The 13,688-nt window shown below is 39.9% G+C and overlaps 1 protein-coding gene across 1 annotated transcript in view; it reads left to right on the top strand.

Annotated features, from left to right (window-relative positions):
- Positions 1-9,108: 9,108 nt before the first annotated feature.
- SLCO1A2 (solute carrier organic anion transporter family member 1A2) overlaps positions 9,109-13,688 on the top strand; it is a 76,495-nt gene continuing 71,915 nt past the window's right edge. Inside the window, exon 1 of the mRNA XM_037136657.2 lies at positions 9,109-9,255. The gene's annotated coding sequence lies outside the window, so the exon portion shown is untranslated. The remainder of the gene's footprint in view (positions 9,256-13,688) is intronic.

Below are 13,688 nucleotides of genomic sequence, written 5' to 3'. Positions count from 1 at the left end.
ATCCCGCAGATCCGGCCTACGGGTGCCCAGCAGCTCAGACTTAGTCACTTCGCTTGTCGGCCGCGGGCTGTGTCTCCTTGATGTCAGGGCGTGGTGTGATAGTCGTTTCACCTGAGTGTAGTTTTTCCTCGTAGATTTGATAAAAAGAAGACAAAAAGCCCAAACAAACAGAAATTACACAACATGGGTCCCCGAAAAAGGCTTGGCAAATTGTCTTAAAGACAGACAAGCGTTCTCAAGGGGCAGAGTGTTCTTAAAAATAAATGAATTGCTCCGATATTCTTACTCTAAGTTCCCGTGAGAAATTAGACATCTTAAAATGACGGAGGATCCACAAGGGGCTCTTGGGAAACTCACTTACCCTTTCCACCAGCAAACTCTGAAGGTTTAACCAACTTGACATCTCTCTTGCTGTCAGAACATCTAGCTAGCCAAATCTCCTTGCCTTCAGCTGAATGAGGTTCCAGTTCCCGTGTCCCTGACTCTAGGGATACAGGCAAAGCTCTCCAAGATCTCTCAAAGTCTCCCTCACTAATTCGAAAGTGACAGGGACTAACGCTCAAAATGTGAGTGTATTGGAGCTGGGGAGGGGGGGTGGTGAGAGGGGAGTGAATGTTCCTACGAGCATTGTACAACTTTCTTCAAAAGATTTGTTACTGTAGCCCTCTGCAATTATTCAATGAATTGTTTGCTTTCCCTTGTAAAGCCTTAAGGAATACCATGGGCTAGTGCTGGCAAAACCAGTTTTATAATCTCTTAGCACGCCCCTACTTTCTCATCTTTAGCATGGTCTAGTACCGTGGGGTAAAGGGATTGGGATACTTCACCTATTATATTCTTGGAGATGAACAAACCAGAAAATCACATTGAACCCCATTGTATGCCAGGTATACTATTTTTGTTCTACAAATACCAGATTCGTGGCATTTAGAAAACTGGGGACATTTCTTAAACTATATCCTCCCCCAATTTCAATTTATTAAGTCCTGCCAACTCAGAAATGTTCCTCAGTCTCCTTATTTTAGTTTTTTATTGTGATTGCCCTATTTTAAGCCTTCTTCTCCCACTTGGACTATTAAAAGAGGCTCCTCATGTGTTCTTCTTTCTCTGCTCTCTGCTTCTAGGGTACCCTCTTCCGCCCTGTTATCTTACTAAAGGGGAAATGTGGTTACTTTCCCTCCCCACCACTCTTCTTTCTGGCATAATTTCAGTTTCCTAAACACATCAAAACTTGTCTCTTCCTTTCCAGGCTGTCTTGTCCCACCTATGGACACCTGTGAATCTAGGAATGGCAAGCTCAAATGCTAACTTCCCCACCACTCTCAGGCAGAGACAATCATGTTTCTAGTACTTGATTGCATTTAGCAGTGTTTATTGTGTTAGAGTTGGGTGTATCCCTATTGGGCTTCCTCTCTGAGGAAAGGGACTTTTTTTTTTTTTAACATCCTTGCTTGTGTCCCCTGTCCTGATAGGGGACTCAAGACTTGGAAAATTTTAGTTTAAGGTAAACAGTTATAAGTCTAGCAAGTAATGTGTATGTTAGTTAAAGCTTTTGTTTCAGAAGCTACAGATAAGGCCCATCAAAGCTCCTGGGAAAACAGGCTTCCCAAGAGAAGAGGCTTCGGGCCTCTTGGGGCACTGCCAAAAGATTACTGCCTGGGGGTATCCAGACCTTTTGTGTTCCAGGAAGGGCACAGGTAACTGCCCAGAACTAGAATGCTGAAGCTTCGCTCATCTAATCCTACCTGAATTTCAAAGCCCTCACCACTCCTTGTTTATCCACTCACCCCCACCTTGTAAAAATTCTGGCCAGGAAAGAGAGGGGAAGATGGTTTGTTAGGGTATGGACCCACCATCTCAGATCTCCAGCCATCTGAACCAAGCCTCCATAAAGATTCAATTGTTGTCATTGTTTATTAGGTTTGGTAGTTGGTAGTAACAGGCAGCCGGAATGCCAGTGTCTTCTCCAGTTACAATCCCAGCACTCAGCACAGTGATTTGCATGGTATGTACTCAATGAATGTTTCCTGAAGCTTCGGAATAAACTGACCTGACTTTATAAAGACAGGGCTCTCATTGTATGGTTATGCCCACCAATTTGAGGCATGAATCAGTCTTGTGAAATGTTAGTGTTCTTTCTTAAATAGTTTTCTACAGTATTTTTAGATCAGGTAGCTCTGGGTAGATGTGGCTATCCCACAGTATCAGGTTACACCAAAATCTGGTTTGGCTGTCAAGATTGTTCACACACACACACACACACACACACACACACACACACCCTATGAGGTAATGAAAAGATTTATTGCTTACAGAATAAAGGTTTCTGGACTATGGAGAACAGGGCATTCTCTCAAGTTGATCTAAAAGTGGTTTGTGAGAACAAGGAAAGACCAACTCTGCTTTTATTATGACTAGGGGATCGGGCTGGGGTGAGTGTTCTGGCACATGTAGGCCAGGCTATGCTGTGGTTTGAATTTCCTGCCAGTGCCAAAGGTGTGCATACCCAAACTTTCTCAACTTGACCCTACGTGGGACAGAGGGGAAAGGGCAAGGCTTGAAGGCTGTAGTAAACATCAAAAATGGAGTCAGTCCCTTTATTACAATAGGTGGCCTTCCTCTTGTGGTGTCCAATGCTCTTTGATAGGTTTATAAAGTGCCCATGCTTTTCCAAAGCTATACAGTGGAGTTTCGTAGTTCAATTTCAGTGTCAATCCATGTCAACAGAAAACAGTCATGTTATGAACATACAAACAAATTCCAAAGTCAAATATAAAGTATTTTTATCATTCATTGTCTTCTATTATAGAAAATTGGAGCCCTGGCTGGTGTATCTCAGTGGATTGAGTTGCGGGCCTGGGAACCATGCTCGCCTGCGGTTCAATTCCCAGTCAGGGCACATGCCTGGGTTGCAGGCCAGTTCCCAGCAGGGGATGCAGGAGAGGCAACCATACATTGATATTTCTCTCCCTCTCTCCTTCCCTTCCCCTCTAAAAGATAAATAAATAAAAATCTTAAAAAAAAAGAAAATTGGAAATTCTTTTTAGCTTTTTAAAACACTTTGGGTCATAACTAAAATTCCTAAAAGATGTCCTTGACAGTATGAAATGTTATTATAATATAGTTTAAATATACTTTCCTATATACTGAATATTTCGGACCTATAGTAGCTTTCATACTGTTTTTGAATAAAACATTTATACTTATATTCCATGGCATTTATTTGTTATTTGCTATACTTTCCACATATAAAATTATTATGACAACACTTAAAGGAATTATTATTTAATTATATTGATTCTTAATTATCTACCATTTTAGTGTGTAAGGCAACATTTTGATATTCACTACGCTGAAAAATTAGAGAAATTCAGCCTTGGCTGGTGTGGCTCAGTGGACTGAGTGCTGGCCTGTGGACCAAAGTGTCGCTGGTTTGATTCCCAGTCACAGCACATGCCTAGGTTGCAGGCCAGGTCCCCAGTTGGAAGAGTGTGAGAGGCAACCACACACTGATGTTTCTCTCCCTCTTTCTCTCCTCTCTTCCCTTCTCTATACAAATAAATGAATACAATCTTCTTTAAAAATTAGAGAAATTCAGATTGTTTTCTCATAAATAAATAAAATATTTTTATAGCTAGTTATTATACTAAGGGACTAGAAAAGAGCAACACTTCACATTTATACTTTTTGTTTATTGAATCACTTATATTCCTATGAAATAAAGGTTTAAATAAGATAAAGCATATATCTTTCCAAATAAGAAAAATGTTAAATTATGATATCAAATGGATGTGACTAATTTATTTCAGTTGATATAAAATATGGAAATTAGAAATAAGTCGTGCCTCTTAAAGAATTTTATATGTTTTAAAAAGAAAAAAACAACTATGTTGTTTCAAATAATACTGCAAATACTGCATTATCCCCTAAACTTTTTGAAGTTCACATGAACCCAAGAGAGATTTACATGAAAGTTTAACTAAATTTCTTCTTTTCAGTCTTGCAAATATTTTTGGATTTACATGAGACATCAGAATTTTATCTGTCAAAAGGATCTCAGTTAATTTCTTTGTGGTAACAACCATAACGTGCACTGAGCATGCTTGCCCAAATACATCAGGCTAAAAGTGAAAAGAAAGTCTCATTTTATCATTAGTCTTGGGAGATACAAGTTTAACCAATTTATTGTTTGGTTCAAGTCAGGTCATTTATTGTATGGATCACATTTTGAAGAAGTGCCGTTTACAGGAAAACCATCTTGAATAAGACCAGAAAGTGTTGGTTTGGGTTATGACTGTGAAATTGCATTCACAGGAGAAATTTTTCCTTAGGAAGGTGAAACATTTGTTTAAAGAAACATAACAGCTGGGTGTTCTTGGATTCATTTTTTTTGACATCTTTGAAATAATCTAAAGTTTTATCATTTACAGAAAATTGGCAGCATGTGGTGTTTGTAGAGAATTGATCACCCACGTATTTTCTGTTTTCTTTTTGGTCCCAGCAGTCTACCCCGGGGACCTACACTGTCTTTGCTGTACTGATCAATGCTTTTATTGAAAGGAATGGTAATGTCAGGTATCATTGCCATGCTTTATGGAATCATAAGGTAACTACCTTTCTCACTTTAAAAATTAATTTAGAAATGTGTCAAAACATTTTTACAAACCTAATAATATTACAAAACATAAATAACTCTTTTAACAATATTCCTACTTTCCTTTTTACAACTCTAGGTCCTTTTTTCTCACTTCCACGATTACCTGTTCTCTTTTGCTTGTCCCTACATGCACTTGCTCCTGAAAGCTCTGTTCTCTATGTCAGCAATTTTCAGCTGGTGTGCCACAAGAACTTTTAAAACATGCAGTACCCAGCTATTTATTCAGGGGCACTGACTTCTTTTTCCTTCGATTGTCAAATAAAAAAAATGACGACAGCCAACACAAAAATAGCTGACCGGTCTGAATGAATCAAAATTACACTTATATTTTTGTCAGATGGGCAAAAAATACAGTATTTTTTGGTGTGCTGCAGAATTGTAGTAATTGGTTTATGTGTGCTATGAGATGAAAGGTTGAACACCACTGATCTACGAGGTTCTCTTCACTTTCCATTCTGCCTTTATCAGCACATCAGCATGTAGTTGCCCATTGAATATTCACTCTTCTTCCTTACTGAAAAAAATCTCAATTTCATTTGAATTGACAAGGTACTACCTAAAAATATCTGCTTCTCTTTCAGACACTTTGGCAGCTGAGGTGGCCAAGTGATACAGTTCTGGCTAATGAGTGAGCGGAAGAAAGACAGTGATTTGGTAAAAGCCTTTGTTCTTCTGAAACAGGTACTGCTAGTTCCCCCTTTTCTCTTCTTCTTCCTTCCTGTGTGGAATGTGGATGTGAGATTTGGAGCAGAGCAGCCATCCTAAAACCATAAGATCACAGGTATGAAGATAAAGATATATTTGCTAATGATGCAGCAGGAGAAAAGATAAAAAAGTCCTTTTCTAAAGGTTTAAATGAGCCACTTTTTAGATTTGGTTCCAAAACATAGTTTGTCAAACCCAGTTCTATACTATCCGTCCAATGATTAGTCTTTTATCTAAGAGTGAGGAGCTATCAATACAACATGCTTGACAGCATGGGGGTATGATATTTAGGCCAGACCTTAAAGTTCACATTATCCCCAAAAGTTGCCACATATTCTATTGTGAGAAGAAATGAAACTCTATTATCCAGACTACAATCTTTGCAGTGAAATTATTATCAAATAACACTCTCTCAGGGTTGCAAGTGTGAGATGAGGATTTGATGGAAAGCAAAAAGTAAAGAGTTTAAAGGAAGCTTCTTAGTTTTCTTTGGGGACCAGGGCTTATCAATGCTTTCAGAATGTATGCCTTTCTAGGGGTTATCTACAAACTATCTACACCTTCGCTGTCTATTTATAAGTTTGAAGCTGTTTGAAAACAAAAGTAAGCTTTATTCATTCTACCAGCCATTCAGAAAGTAGTTTATGATAGCTTTGAGGATCTTTGGACATGTTTTTTCCATATTATTTTTTAGAGTTGATAACAAGCTCATTTTTCGAAGTTTAGTATTCTGTCTTTTCAAAAACAGAAGAATCTGTACTAGAAAGGTAACCAAAGTCAGCTTTCCTGATTCGGATGCTTGCCTAGACTTTTTATTTGTCAACTGATAGAACCAGTAACTCCAGCATGATAGGGACCATGCTGGATTTCCATCCATAGAGAAGAGACTGGATGCTTCTTTAGTGAACAATTTAGGGTTTCAGGTGGGCTCACCAGCCATGTGTGAAGGGGCATATGTGCAGGTCTTACCACAACATTCCTTGTGGTAAGATGTACAGAAAGATAAGGAGTCACATTAAACATTGGGAACAGAGCCAGGGGAAGGGTGACAGTTCAAGGGCTCTGTTTCAATGCCGTTGAGGAGGGATGATGACCTTGGGCAGATAATTTATTCAAAGAAGAGACATTGTTTCTGAATCGAAAAAGGTAGCTGGTTAAAGCAAACTAACAAACAGAGTGTGTTCTTGATGACCAAGGGCCAATTATTAATGCTTTAAAACTACTTTCCCTATGGTTGTTAGTAAGTCTATTTATTGTATAGTAACAGTTAATTTTGTGTATGTTGGGCAGGCCCATCAAAGTCAGGGAAATTATTTTGTGAAGAACTTCACAGAATAGCAAAGGTGCTAGAGAAAATAATTGGGTGTCATAGGTATGGAGAGCCCTTGTCCAAGGAGTTGCCACATAGTTGTCTAAATATTCCCCTTGTAGAAAGCTCCTAGAGAATTTCCACCAGTGCATTCTTCAGTCTATCTCCCAGACATATTCGGAATGTGTGCAGGTGTCTCCACTGCTGGTGCCAACACTGCTGTCCAAGCCATTGAAGATCTCATGCCCGGACTCTTGCAGTGGTGTCCTGCCTCCACTCTTGCTTCTTATGCCCAACCTTTTCTTTACACAGCAGCCAAATCAATTTTTTTTAGAAACACAAACTTAAGTCATTTCCATGTTCACATCTTTTAGTGCCTCTCCATTTCTGGTAGAACACAATCCTGACTCCTTCCTGTGCATAGAGCACAGTATGCAATCTGGTCTCTGCTCAGCACCTCGGCTTCCTCATGTCCACGTCTCTCCCACTGAGTTCACCCACGTCCAACCACACCAATCTTATTAGGTTGAGTGTACTGTGCTTGATTTCTTCCACCCTAGGGAAGGTGGCTTCCTCTTGGGGCTTCTTAAGAGAGATGAAAAGTGGGAATTTCTGATTCCACTCTGGTGAGGCGACAAGAGGGATCAGAGCACCTCTGCTCCACTCTTTTCCCCACCCTCTGCCCACTTTTGAAGCAGTTCCCGGCTTCTGTCCACAGGCCAATAGGACAGGTGGACATTTTTATGCCTATCCTTCTTTAAAATTAAATAGCTAAAAATGCTGAAAGAAGTCACCCCTAGAGGCTGAGGTGCAGTACAAATAATATCTGAGAATTATGAAATATTATCTTGGATAGACAGAATACACTGTAGAAAAATATTTTAACTGAATTGGTTGTTAATTATTCACACACATGCACCCTTCTCACAGCTTTCTGAATGCATTTGTTAAATAGGCCTAGTAAAAGATTCCCTCTTGCTAATTTGTTTTATTTCCTTCCCTTCCTTCAGTCAGAACAAACAAATCTGAAGAGATCTAATCTGTTTTGTTTATTATATTTCTTGCATCTACAATAGTATCTGCCATGGATTGGGCACTCAGAAAATATTTGATGAATGAAAGAGCAATAATTTCAGCAATTATTTGAGGTAAGTGCTATAATTGTCCTATAGCTTAGATAGAAAAACTGAGGCTAATGGACTTGTCTAAGGTCACAGCCGTCAGTGCTGGATCTGAGTTCTCAAAAACCAGAGCTTGTAAGCATTCCATACCATTTGTATTCTGTTTCCCCTTTAAAATGTCAATCCGGACCCTGGCTGGTGTAGCTCAGTGGATTGAGCGCGGGCCTGCAAACCAGTCAGGGCACATGCCTGGGTTGCAGGCTGGTTCCCTGCAGGCCACTTCCCAGCCGGGGACGCAAGAAAGGCAACCATACATTGATGTTTCTCTCCCTCTCTCCTTCCCCTCTAAAGATAAATAAATAAAATCTATAAATAAATCAATAAATAAAAATGTTCGTTTAAAAAATAATAAATTAAAAAAAATAAAATGTCAATCTGGGCTATCATTTTCACTTTACCCCAAATTCTACCTAGATATGACCGCCTCAGTACCTAACAAGGCCTCTCATTTTTCACTCATCCAATCCAGCTAACAAGTTACTGGTAGAATCACTGGTAAACTTTGGTTTTCTCCTGTGAGCCTACTGTTCAAAAATGTTGGTGTTTCCATCAAATGTTGGTGCCCTGCACTAGAAATGAATGTTCCAGTCTGCAGCAACCCTCTGCTTCCAACTCTTATGTCTTTTTCTTTAACAAATATTTTATTTATTTATTTTGAGAAAGAGGGGAAGGGAGGGAGAGAAACATCAATGTGTGGTTGTCTCTCACACGCCCCCTACTGGGGACCTGGCACACAATCCAAGCATGTGCCCTGATTGGGAATCGAACTGGTGACCCTTTGGCTAACAGGCCAGCATTCCACTCAGTGGAAGGCTCAGTCCACTGAGCCACCCCAGCCAGGGCTCAAATTTATTTCTATTTGGTATCTTTTCTTAGGTTATCCAGCAACACAGAAACTTTAGTTTAAGCTCAATTTTTCAGCATCTTAGTTCACTAAGCGACTAAATCAGTAAGTCTTTGATTTTTCTTCCTGATCACAAAAGAAAAAAAAAACTGAGACTCAGCAAATTAAATAACATTAACTAACCAACTGAATTTTTCTGTAGCCCTTGGACATGATGTGATAGTAAAACCAACAGCCACATAAGGGTTAACTTAAAAAAAAAGAAAATAACTAAACCAGCAAGGAGGAGCCTCTGGTTCCAAGAGACTAATCTTTTCTATAACCTGATTTATGCAACCCTCAGAGCCAAAGAAACTTTACCAAAGGATTAAAACTTATGTAAACAAAGATCCCTTTATTTGCAGCTCTGATTCAGAGCAAGACACTTGAGCTTACGTGTGTGCAGAGATTTATTCATACTTGTTACTCAATATATAATTTTTTTAAAAATCTGATGATTTTACAGTACTGAAGCAGCATTCAGGGGCAGCAGTGAATGAAGATGATGGTAAATACTAAGGTAAAAGAAATTCACTTATTTGGGTTATTATGGGTTGCAATTCAGTCACCTTTGCTTGGAAAAAATTATAAGGTAGATTTAAAACTCATTTACCGTAAGACTTGTTTTCTGATCACCTTGTCTATAATTTCCTGATGGTAACAGCAATTCCATGTAATGCAGGGTCACGTCAGAGTAATAATACCAGTTTTCCATGAACAAACATACAGGTATATACTTTGATTTTTTTTCAGTACGTAGTTACAGGTGGTTTGAAGTATTGGAAGTGAGTTTAAATGATTGCAGATAATGCTGTTTTTCTCCTACTTTGTCCACGGCCTGAAAGGCTCTCTTTGTTTGTCCAGTTCCTCCAGCTCTGTCCTTCAAGTGTCTGATCAGGTGCTATGGTCTCTACGTCTCTCTCGCCCTCCCCTGAAATCCTAGCACATCACACGCATACTCCACTGGAGTTTTCTTTGAAAATTCTTAAATGAGAGAGTTATTTTTTAAAGGCCAAATAACACAAATTGTCAGAAGTCAATTTGGTACATATCATTTTATATTTTTTCTGTGCTCATGTAAAATAACCTATAAAACATACATAATTATGTGTTTTAATATACATATGCTCCTCTCCCTCTTTTTATTTACATAAATGGGATGATCATTCTATACATGATCTGACCTGTTGTTCTGTTCATTTAACTGTGTACTATGGACATTCCTCTAGGTCAGCAGATGTATCCAAACTATTCTTGGCCTAAATGTCCTTAGAAAGAAATATGTCCATTTTTTATAAAATGGATTACCAAATGTGAAATTACAAAAAAGAAATGTGTACTGCTATTCACGACCTCACCCCACCATTTCTCTATTCCGTTGGATGTTATAAATCTTTCAAAATTTTGGTGATGTATTATGTGAAAAAACAAGGGTATTGTGTTGCTTTGGGTTGCATATCTCTGGCTATTAGTGAGAATTAGCATCTTTTATAAAAGTCTTTTCATAAATCTTTTTGTCCATTTGCATTCCTTCTTTTATTAACCCTAGTTCATACCTAGTTTTAAAAAAATGGATTTGCAAGAGTTCTTTTTTTTACATTGGAAACATAAACCCCTACCTGTTATATATATTTCAGATACTTTCTCCATGTATTTTTTAAACCTCATTGCTTATTTTTTGCTTTTGTGTAATTTGTATTATGAAATCAACTTTGCAATTTTTCCATTATAGTTTGTTGGGGTTTTTTTTGGTCTTTTTCAAGTTTTTTTTTCTGACCCTAACATTTTTTCAAATGTTAATACTTTCTACATTAAATTCTTTAGTCCATTGCTCTTTTTATTTTCAAATATGGTTTTAGGCAGGGCTATCACTCTATTTTCCTTCCAGATTGAGATCTTATTAATATCATCTTCTTAAGTGAGCTATAGTTTTTCTGATGAACAATTATTGACACATTTAACATGTATTACATTTTCATTTACGCAGTGTCTAGTTACGGGCTCAGTTTTGTGCCAGTGACTTGCTTGTCTATTTGTTTTCTCTTGACTTGCTGTTTTAAGCAGTTTACTGTTACAGAAGCTTCAATGTCTCTTATGGCACTATGGCAGGTACCTACAGTTTTTATCAATCTCAGCCTAGTGAGCATGGTTTTAAATGTGCTCAGGGTGCATTATAATTGTCCTCTGCAGTTTGGAGGACACAGGGGACTGGTGTCTGGCTCCTGCTTAAGAAGTCTAAAAGGTAAACAGTGGTTATGTGGGTAGGTCCATCTGCCAGGAGACAGAGGGAAGAGAGGGCTCTATTTTAAAAGTAGTGACACCCAGTCAGTGGTAAGTCACCAGAGCTGGTTTGGGGTTGTCTTAGTTGTGGACTAATCGGAGTACATGGAGCAGTGTTGAGACCTCAGGAGAAAGAGGCTAAAAGTGTATGCTGCATATCTAAATTTGAAGGGGACATTTTGTGTGAGTAGCCAGACAAGTTGCATGGTATGTTTACTGTGCCAAGGACACTGCAGGTGACAGATCATGACTGAAGGATGGGACCTCCAAAGACCCACACAAGTGGCCATGAGAGTCAGTTTTCAACATCTGTTCTTGCCGAAGGAGCCAAAGATGTCATTTTCTGACTCTATAGCTCCTCCCTCACAAGTTTCAACTCTAGAGGAGACAGAAGTAGCCTGTTTAGCTCTGGGGAAACAGATGGGTGTGTGGGAGTGGGGAGAAGGTGGAAGAATGGAGCAAAGAAAACAGAGAAAAAACCTGGACTCTCCGAAAAGTAGGAAAGAAGTTTTAATTTAAATGAAGTTCAGAGTGAATTAGATATATTAATCCAGAAGTGACCTGTTTTGTGGGAGTAAACGTGACCAGGGTTATTTGTTTTGTTTTATTTTTTCCCTTTTGAAAGTCAACAGAAGGTAGTGGAACCTGTTTGACATTCCATTTAGTGTCAGAAAAAAAATGGCTCCAAAAATGGAAGGGAGAGAGTAGGGCTATTTTCTGATGCCATCGCCTACCTCTTATTTGTTTACGGCACTTGCACTTGCAATCCATTCCTAATGTAAATATTGCTTCTGAGCACAAGGTTGCACTCTTTCAACTTTAATGTGTTTTTCAATAATTCATCCCTTTTAGTGAACATCAGCCTTCTCCTCAGAAAGACACCAACATTATAATTTTTGCAGTCCTGCAGCCTTCTCTTGATTTCAGTGTACTGTTGTTGGTTTTACTACTTAAATATATTTTACAAATACACAATATTTTTTGCTTAAATATTTTCTACAGGCTAATATTTTGCCATTTAACCTGGAGGCATTTTTTGACTTGTGGGAGTAGATTAGCTTTAGAGTCATGTCATCTGTTGAACAAACTCCAAAAGATGTCAGACCTGGATGAATTCCAGGTCTGGTGTCCTGGTTATGCCTGGTGTCCAGGACTGTTACTGAGCAGAGATCCAAGGGGGGGCAATATTTGGCCCCCCCAGGGATGCCAAAACAAAACCTGTTAAAGAACTAAACGGGGGTGAGTGGTGGGGGAGGGGGTGTGCAGGGTGGAGGGGAATAAGGGCGGGAATAGAACAACTGTAATGGCATAATCAATAAACTATATTTTTAAAAAACATCAAAAAAAGACAAAAAAAAGAACAGATACACCGGGGCCCTGGACTCCAGAGGATGGTACACTAATACTGTCCGGAACACCTACTGGGCCCAATCTTCTGTCGCCAACTGGAAAGACATCTCTCCATGCCAGAGATTTGTGAAAGGGAAATGAAATGTTTATTTAATGCTATTCAGACCTAATGCCTTCATTAAAATATCAAAGTCCTTTAGGGTATACTCCTACAAACACACACACACACAGCTCCCTTCTCCCCCTGTCCCAACTCTGGGTACCGTAAATCAGGAAAAGAGCACAAGTCCGTTTTTCCAGGCTGCTGGTATAGTCAGCTGTGTCGCTGTCCAGGCAGGATCTCCAATTAACCCAGAGTCCTGCGGCACCTTCCACTGGCAAGAGTTCTTTGTACCAAGTTCCAGTCAAAGTCTCTCCTGCTTTCCAGGCCACACAGCCAAAGGGGGCACCCCAAAGCCGCGTGGGCCTCTTCTACCAAAGCTGCAGGGGTCCGCACTCCACCAAAAGCATGTGTCTTTCTCCCTCACCTGGCTTCAGGGATCTCCATTCTGGCAAAGCTGCATGGTTTTCCCTTTCACCTGGGAAAGAGGGGGTCTGTGCTCTGCCAAAATCTCATGGCTCCCTCTTTCACCTCGCCAAGAGGGGGTCCTCACTCTGCCCCAAACTGCATGGCTCTCTCCCAATGGCTACTGTGTCTAGGTTTAAATCCCATGCCAATCTTTCTCTGTACCCCTATTTTCAACTCCTCCCACAATAAGTTACACCTGACAGTATTTCTGTATTATTACAAGTTTACTGGGCTGCCATCGTTAGTCTGGGCACGTGTGGCCCCATGTCCTAGAGCCAATCTTCTCCAAGCTCCCACGCAGGTGCTGTGACTTGGGGGACCTGCCCCCAGTTACATCTTGGGGGAAGTGACTTCATCCCCCCTAGCTCCAAGCTTGGCCACAGCCATTTAACATATCCAAGTGACCGCCAAAGGCTATATATATGTTAAATGACCATGCCATGGATTAGCTGCAAGGCTGTGGCTGTACAAAACAGCCCTGCATGTTCCTGCTCCATGTGTCCCTTCCCCCAACTCACACCTGTGGGGGAAAGGGTGAGGACATCTTATATGTCTCTCCAATATTCCTATGCACTTCGAGTTCTGGACACCATTCCAAACCTTTTTTGGGGGGCTTCCCCCCTTGGCTGCACCCTGTATCAGGACCACAGACGTCAGATGCACATCCTGAGATCTGGATACGCGAATCCCTCAGCGGGTAATCAGACGGTTACCTGGAGGTCTGGTGTAGGTCCAGGTATCCACAACAAACTGAT

This window comes from Artibeus jamaicensis, unplaced genomic scaffold (assembly GCF_021234435.1).
Source record: "Artibeus jamaicensis isolate MK-2021 breed Jamaican fruit bat unplaced genomic scaffold, CSHL_Jam_final contig_233, whole genome shotgun sequence".
NCBI lineage: Eukaryota > Metazoa > Chordata > Mammalia > Chiroptera > Phyllostomidae > Artibeus > Artibeus jamaicensis.
Note: the sequence above shows the minus strand (reverse complement) of the source record. Positions and strands in the feature narration are given on the sequence as shown.